The sequence below is a fragment of the Jaculus jaculus genome, chromosome 3, assembly GCF_020740685.1.
Source record: "Jaculus jaculus isolate mJacJac1 chromosome 3, mJacJac1.mat.Y.cur, whole genome shotgun sequence".
Classification (NCBI taxonomy): Eukaryota; Metazoa; Chordata; class Mammalia; order Rodentia; family Dipodidae; genus Jaculus; species Jaculus jaculus.
Window position 1 is genome coordinate 52,860,650 of NC_059104.1, and position 8,697 is coordinate 52,869,346.

The 8,697-nt window shown below is 40.3% G+C and overlaps 1 pseudogene; it reads right to left on the bottom strand.

Annotated features, from left to right (window-relative positions):
• Positions 1 to 1,294: 1,294 nt before the first annotated feature.
• LOC101614922 lies at positions 1,295 to 2,387 on the bottom strand (annotated as a pseudogene).
• Between the last annotated feature and the right edge of the window lie 6,310 nt (positions 2,388 to 8,697).

Below are 8,697 nucleotides of genomic sequence, written 5' to 3' on the forward strand. Positions count from 1 at the left end.
CCTCTATCTAGGCTTATGTTTCTATTCTGTTACGTTGTTTGCAAAGGAAAAACACACTCAACACATGAACATCTTCAGAATATTAAGAGCAAAGCAAAGGACCTTAAATTTCATTTATATTTTGAACTCTGTGTAAGAGATATGCATGAGTGCTTGGTGGTCCACAGCTCCTATAGAGGAGTCATCTATCGTGCCTTCCCATAAGGTTTAATAGTCATTCAAGAACTCTAAGGAATCCTAATTTCCATTACTGTGGAAAATGGATCTTACCATGTCATGAAGGTACTGTTGATTTCCTATGTGATTTTGAGGTTTCCATCTTAGTGGATATTCTGAATAATTTTTGAACATACTAAATTTCCATACCTGTAGTCTTTTTATCATTTTGAAAAGTAAAATGTGAATTTCTTTAAGCAATAGCAATAATACAAGATTTCAGAAACAAAATATTGGCAGGAGAGATGGCTTAGTGGTTCAGGCACATGCTTGTGAAGCCTAAGGACCCATGTTCAATTCTCCAGGTCCCACGTAAGCCAGATGCACATGGTGACACATGCATCTGGAGTTCCTTTGCAGTGGCTAGAGGCTCTGGCACTCCCATTCTCTCTCTCTCTCTCTCTCTCTCTTTGTTTCTCTCTCTCTCTCTGTCTGTCTCAAATAAATAAATAAACAAACAAATAAATAAATAAATCTTTAAAAAAAGAAACAAAATATGATATGTACTCTGCTTTATATCTCCTTAAAAGCATTTCTGGCCTTCTCACTGTCAATTGTCAATAGACAAATTAAAACTTAGCCACACATTCAGCTTCTCCATGTTTAGATTATGAAGGTCAACACAAAGACACAAAAACTGTAACTACAAATTTTATTTGCAAATTGTAGAGAAGCAATGATACCATAATTTCTATCCTAGCCAATCTATGTAACAATATTCTAGACAACACGTAAACAGGGAGCAGGAAGGTAGTATCTGTTCTCAGAAACATTTCTTTTCTAATTCAAATACAATTCTGTTAACCTCTAGACATTTAATTTGAAAAGAGGAATAAAATAAATATTAGCATAAAGGATGAGTGTGATCACATGAGGTCTTGATTTTTTTCAAAGTGAAATGGCTCCAACATGTTGGCACAATAAATAAAAATGAAATTAAAAAAAATAATAACAAAATGGTCTATTATTTTTACAAAAAGTGTTAATTGGATATTAAGTGTCTATTTAATCCTTTTTTGCACGTAAGAAAAGTGTTTATTTAAAAAAATAATAAAAACTTATTTCCATTGTTTTCAAGTTCTTATAATATTAAGTTAGTATTTCCCTGGTTTCTTTGTTAATAGTAATAAATCCACCATTGGGGAGTACAAATTGTTTTATTATCATCAACGTGGCACTTAAGTAAATGAAATCTTGTTAAGTACATGGTGACTTGGGTTTTGTTTCTGCGTCTGTCACCTGGTGAATGAAGATACCATCTTCGGGATGCTCTGTGTCATCCATTTCTTACATATATGATGATGCTATTGCAAGCATAGTCCCATCATTGCTGAAGGCAAGGGTGGCGGTGCTGGTGGGGTACCCGTGGAACTGGCACAGTCGCTTTTTGTTAAATGGATCCCAAATATTTACAAAGCCATCAGAACCACCTGTGGCAAATGTATTGTGGACATTGTGAAAGGAAATGGCATTGACTGAGTAGGTCTGCTCAATGTCGTTTTCTTTGAGTCTGTGGCACTTGAGGCGTACTTCTTCTTCTGCACCTTGGGGCTCGGGTCCAAGTACTCAACCTCCGTTCGGCCTTCAATAGAGCTTAATACATAACCCTCCTTGTTCGGAAACGCCGGATGCAGCGGGTCTGGTACTTGAGGCTGGACTCCCTGCGATGCTGCACATACCCCATGTTCCGTAAGTCCCACACCAACACCCTGCGGCCTGCCGTGCGGACAATCAGATGGTCTCCGGAACGGATAGTGTGTACACCTTTTCAGGCTGAGAGAAGGTCCCAGCATTACAAGGGCTTCTGGGATCCCATAATTTAAGTGTCTGATCCCAGCTTCCAGTAACCATCACATTAACTTCTGGACAGTATTCAACACATCTGATAGGGGCATCATGGGTTCCAACAATATTTTCTTGATCAGTGTTCAAATCATGTATTTTCAACTGGTGATCTAATCCTCCGCTCCAGGCGTGTGTTGGATCGTAGAAGGCGCAATCGGGACGGTACTTGAGCCGCATGGAGTTGGCGGGCATATCGTAGAGGCACATGGACTTGTCCCATGAAGACACCACCAGGCACTGGGAGGTTTGGGGGCTGAACTTCACCGAAGAGATGCCACCCTTTGAGGGGGCTGGTTCAGTTTGAACTCATTAGAGCCTGTCATCTGCAGGACAAAGGTCCAGTCAGGAGTCCCTAAGGGACCCAGGCTGGACACGGTGACCATCGCGGAGGGTCAAGCCCAGGAGGAACAGGCCGCCCCTCAGTCGGGGGTCTGCTCCTGCCTATTTAATTCTTTTTATTGGCATTTATGTGATACTATGTGTTAACATTCGCGTGAACTCAAATTACATTTTTGTTATGTTGTTAATGCTGAAGTCAACAAATAAGAATTTCAGAGTACATATATTTCTTGAAGCATTATTAATAGATCATGAAAAAAATTTAACCTATTTGGAGGCAATATTTTAGGGTAATATTTGTTTGCTATTTTTAACGAGTCTGTCTCAGTCAGCCTTACATTGCTGGGATGAACCTCCAGACCTAACACAGTTTATGGGAGGAAGGGATTTATTGAAGCTTACAGATAGAGGAGAATTTCCATAATGGCAGAAGAAGCTGGCCCACTTTCACTGGCCCAAGCACAGAGAAAAATCAGAACCAGCATCACAATGAAGCACACACCAGGAACACAGGCAGAACTCAGGTAATTTGCATAGATTATGCTGGAATTCAGATCTTCTCCCATTAACACCTTGTCCAGCCAGGCAGTTAGAGATCCAAGTTGCAGCTTGAATAAACTCCTGAAACTACTGGGGAACATCCATTCAAAGTACAACATTCTACCCGGCCCCCTCAATAGATTCATAAACATTTCACATTGTAGGTTGTATTTAGTCGAGATTTTTTAGTGTTTACCAATTTAAGATAGCACCAATTCCCCAAGTATCGTCTGAGATTGAAGACTGTCTCTTTGCTGGTCTGGTCTCTGAGATATGACTGGTAGTTCAGGCTGCATAGGTAGGGCTCTGGGTGAAAGCAAAGCTAAGCTGTCTGACATTTCTTAACTGTGAGTCCTATGAAATCCAAACAAGGCATATACTTTCAACGTATAGAAGCAAAGAATAAACATTTCCAACTGCTATAAAGCATAACAAAGAGAGACTGGAACAAAGCAAACTTAATAGCCATAAGGCAAACATCAAACATCTGGAGTTCAAGTCTGATATCATAACAAAAGACTGACAGTCTCCATTTTCCAATTCCACCCCTCCAGCTGGGCTGAATAGCTAGGTACAACTTCCATACCAATTCAACAATGCTCCATGGTAGCCCTTGCACAGTTCTGCTATATCCAAAACATCTTTGGGTCTCCATGTAAACCATGGTCCATCTTCTAATGGCTTCACAAACCTCTTCATCAGGGACATCATGCTCTGCTTCATGCCTTGTCTCAGCAGTGACTTCTGGAACCATGTGCACTTCATGATCCACTCCACACATTTTTTTCATGCCTCAGAAATCAATGGCAGGTGCTCAGGACACATCCATATTCTTAACTCAGGGATGAAATAAATAAAACAATGAACTTTGAAGACTAGATTCCTTCTTTTCAGATCTGCTTTCAAAGGAGTGCATTCCTAGCATTCAGGCATTCTCTCCATTGTTTCAGTGTTTAGCAGCTGGGCCATCTTCCTTAAGATTGCTAATGTGTTTGCCAATAGCAGTTCAATAACCAAAAAACAGCCTCTGTGCCAATAATTTTTTTTTTTTTTTATTTGAGAGTGACAGACACAGAGAGAAAGACAGGTAGAGGGAGAGAGAGAGAATGGGCGCGCCAGGGCTTCCAGCCTCTGCAAACGAACTCCAGACGCGTGGGCCCCCTTGTGCATCTGGCTAACGTGGGACCTGGGGAACCGAGCCTCGAACCGGGGTCCTTAGGCTTCACAGGCAAGCGCTTAACTGCTATGCCATCTCTCCAGCCCTGTGCCAATAAATTTTAAACACGTTTTAATTTCTCCAATCTTAAGTCTTATAACTCTCAGTCCCATATTGTTGGCCGAGCACATCAGGCCATTAAATTTTTTTTTTTGTTTATTTTTATTTATTTGAAAGTGATGGACAGAGAGAGAGAGAGAGAGAGAGAGAGGCAGATAGAGAGAGAGAGAGAGAATGGGCACACCAGGGATTCTGGCTATTGCAAACAAACTCCAGACGCGTGTGCCCCCCCCCTTTTGCATCTGGCTAAAGTGGGTCCTGGGGAATGGAGCCTCGAATCAGGGTCCTTAGAATTCACAGGCAAGTGCTTAATCACTAAGCCATCTCTCCAGCCCCCTTTTTTTGTTTGTTTGTTTATTTTTATTTATTTGAGAGTGATGGACAGAGAGAGAGAGAGAAAGAGGCAGATAGCCATTACAAATTTTATCTTGATCAAACTCTCTGGGCCTACATAGCAGAATAAAGCCAGCCCTTATTCCAGCAGCTCATTGCTAACAAGGTTTCCTGCACTCTTTCCTTCCCCCTTATAGTTCTTAAACCAAGCCTCTGCATTTAGCGTTTTCAAACTTTCACCAGAATAGTCCATAAAACTTGTCTTACCTCTCCAGAAGGTGTTATCATTTGCAAGCATCAAGTTTCCCATTCCTCCAGCATACAAGTTCCAAAAGACCAAAATCTACATGGCCAGATTCACCATAGCAGCACCTTTCTTCTTGTACCAATTTTTTTGCAGTCAGCCCCATGTTGTTGGGAGAAACCTCCAGATGAGGCAGAGTTTATGGGAGGAAGGGATTTATTGAAGCTTACAGATATAGGGGAATCTCTATAATGGCAGAAGAAGGTACCCCAGTTTCACAGGTCCAGACAGAGAGAACCACCACCAGCATCACAAACAAGCAAACTCTAGGAATATAGGCAGGACTCAGGCACTTTGCATATGTTAGGCTGGAATTCATATCATCCTCCAGCCAGGCAGCTGGATACCCGTTATAGCTTGAATAAAACAGAACCTTGGGCTGGAGAGATGGCTTAGCAGTTAAGCACTTGCCTGTGAAGCCTAAAGATCCTGGTTTGAGGATCGATTCCCTAGGATCCACACAAAAGCCAGATGCACAAGATGGTGCATGCATCTGGAGTTCGTTTGCAGTGGCTGAGGCCATGTCACACCCATTCCCTCTCTCTATCTGCCTCTTTCTCTCTCTCTGCCTATTGCTCTCAAATAAATGAAATAATTAAAAAAAAAAAAAACCTGAACCTATTAGTGGCCATCCATACAAACTATCACAGTGTCCAAAATTACTTTTTTCAGTACTAAAGATTGAATCCACAAGAGCTCCACACTGAACTTTATCCTGAACCCTACAAAACTAAATTTAATCTGTTATTTTCTCTTGCGTACTCTGACTAAATCTATTTAAACAATCTGTCATTCACATAATCCTACTATAAAACATATAAAAACAATGTTTGAATTCTTTCTTTAGTACCTACTATCTACTCAACACCTCTACCTGTTTAAATATTTGATTTAGGCTCTGGATTGCTTTTCGTTTAGAATTTCTAATTTGTTATCTAGACAACTGAGATAGCTCCTAGCTATGTCCATATTCAAACAAACTGTATGTGATACAGGAATTATGGGTTCCTTGTATGGTAATGCACCAATGTTTTGAGGTGTTCCTAGATCCTTGTCCCTATGAACTCAAACAAAGAAATCCACAGAGCAGAGGATAAGGTTCAGGAAGATTTTATTACAGCTTAAAGCTTTATGAAGAAGAAGAGGGCTTAAACCTAGAACATAAGAGAAGGAAACAAGGTGGAGCTCTTTCCCAGAAAGGTAAGAGGGAGTTTGAAAAGCCCATCTTGGACTCAATTTTATGTTTCTTATGAGGTGTGGCTACATGAGGAAGTCTAGGTTTACAGGTTTTTTTTTTTTTTTTTTTTTTTTTTTTAATGAATCCCATGGATAGGTTGCTGGGTTAGGCATTTTACAAATCATAGTAGTATGGGGTCCAGAAACTCTCTTTTTGAAATATACATACATATACACACACAGACACACACACACACATTATATATATATATATATATATATATATATATATATATATATATATATATGTATGTATATATATTTGAGAGAGAGGAGAGTTAGGGAATTGGTGTACCAGGGCCTCAAACACTATAATTGAAATCCAGACTCTTTCACCATCTAGTAGGCATGTGCAACCTTATGCTTGCCTCACCTTTGTGCTTCTGGCTAATGTGGGAACTACAGAGTAGAACATAGGTCCTTGGGCTATGCAAGCAAGTGCATTAACTGCTAAATCATCTCTTCAGCACTTGGGGGAGTGGTAGAGTTAGGGTGACTGGGTCCCTGAAGGTAAAAAAAAAAAATGCAGGAATGCGCTGGAGAGATGCACAAGGGGGCGCACCGTATAGAGTTCGCTTGCAGTGGCCAGAAGCCCTGGCGTGCCCATTCTCTCTCTATATATATCTGTCTTTTGCTCTGTGTCTGTCACTCTCAAATAAATAAATAAAAAATGGACAAAAAATATTTTAAAAAATGCAGGAATATTTGCACTTGCTAGAAATTCAAGATCATCTGACTTCTTTTCTTTTGCCTAGTCCCTAGAGACCAGTTTTTCTACAGTCAGGACCCCTCCTGGGAGGGAGGTCTTTCACAGGATTTAAACATTGTGGTTGGTCAAGTTTAGCTCCCAGAACTTGATGCCAGAGCTAATCTCTTCCTGAGATAGACCCTAGCCCTAACCAACCAACTGGCCCTTTGGTTCACCTGGGCCAAAAGACATCCCAGCACCCTAAGGTTATAAATACTTTTACAAGTGGAGGGCAGGCAGATCATGTGGGAACTTCCAGCTGTGGGTGAGATTTTTCCCAGGCTCAGCCTGGAGGCCCCCCTAGTTCTTTCTCTCCACATGGGTTCTTTATCCCTTCCAGCTCCCCACATGGCAGGAGCTCCTTGAACTTTCTTTTCTCTTTTTCTTTCCATGCGTTTTCCCCAGATCTGTATCAGGTAACATGAACTCCTGGGCTACATGTGGCCCACATGGGCTTTTGGGCTCCACATGGTTTATTTCTTTTCCCCCCACTTTATCTACCCTTACCTCCAAGCCTTCCCCTTTCCATATTCCTTTGTAAAATCTGAATAAAATGTGATATTCTAAAACTCATTCTCTTGAGTCTGGAACAGCCAATTCTTTGGTTAGTTTGCAGATATGAACTCAGGTCTTGGGGTTCCAGGAAACACCCAGAAGCCTAATTTCCCCATTACACGATTATTTTTTCAAGAAATTTTATGTATTTATTTGAGAGAGAGAGAGATTGAGAGAAAGACCTGGATTGAGAGAAAGAGTATGGTGTCAGGGCCTCCGTCTGCTGTAAACAAATTCCGGACACATGTGCCATATTGTGTACCTGGTTTTACTTGGTTGCTGGGTGATCTAATGTGGGTCCTTTGGCTTTGCAGGCAAGCACCTTAACTGATAAGCCATCTTTCCAGCCCTGTTTTTTTTTTTTTTTTTTTTTTTAATTTATGTTATTCTTAAAGAAATTTCTGAGAAACTCTCTAGGAAAGGAATGTCACTAAGGGGGCAGAGATAAGGAAAAGCCAGATACTTCAGATGTTTTTGACCTGTAGTAAGGTGTAATGTCCTATATTTTATCTTACAGGTCCAAGGACAGTTCCTGTACTTAGGTAAAAGAAATGTATTTACTCTGGGTTCCATCAGGCACACCTGCCTAGACAATTCCTGTCTCCTATTATATGCAATCCTTTATGGATGAAATGACTACTGCCTTCATTATGTTAACATACACATATGCACACAAGCACACAGTTCATGTTAACATTGTATCACATTTCTGCATCCAAGTATCTTTACTCAGTTTTCTTATGCGGCCCCATAAAACAACTTAAATTGGTTCGTCTGCCTTTATATACCCCATTTTACCTAACAAGCTTATTATTTGCCAATTGCTTCTTCCTATGGTGCTTGTTTAACTGTTTTCTTAACCACAGTCAGGGGGCCAGGGGAAATTCAGGATCTGAGTTCTAGTTTACACCTCTCTTTCTTCAGCAGGTGAAATTCCTAGTTTCCTAGACCTCCTGAACATGGAAATTAAAGTAGTAAATCTATGTGTACTTAGAAATATAATGATTTTTTTTGCCTAATTATAATTTATAGAAGCCTGCCCTGTAGTTATTTTGAAGTTACTGAGCCTTCATTAGTAATATTTCACAGGAAAAAATATATGAACAATTTAAGATGTGATTTTATCTTTCTTGAAACATCATGTCTATCACTTAGTTTATACACATGGCTGACTCTACACATAGAATGATTCCTTTTTCTTTTTTCTCAAATGACTGCTGTGGCCACAATCAACCTCTAGTCATACCTCAATACTAAAAAGAGTGCTACTCAGATTTCATGTTATTGTGATAAAATACCTGAGGT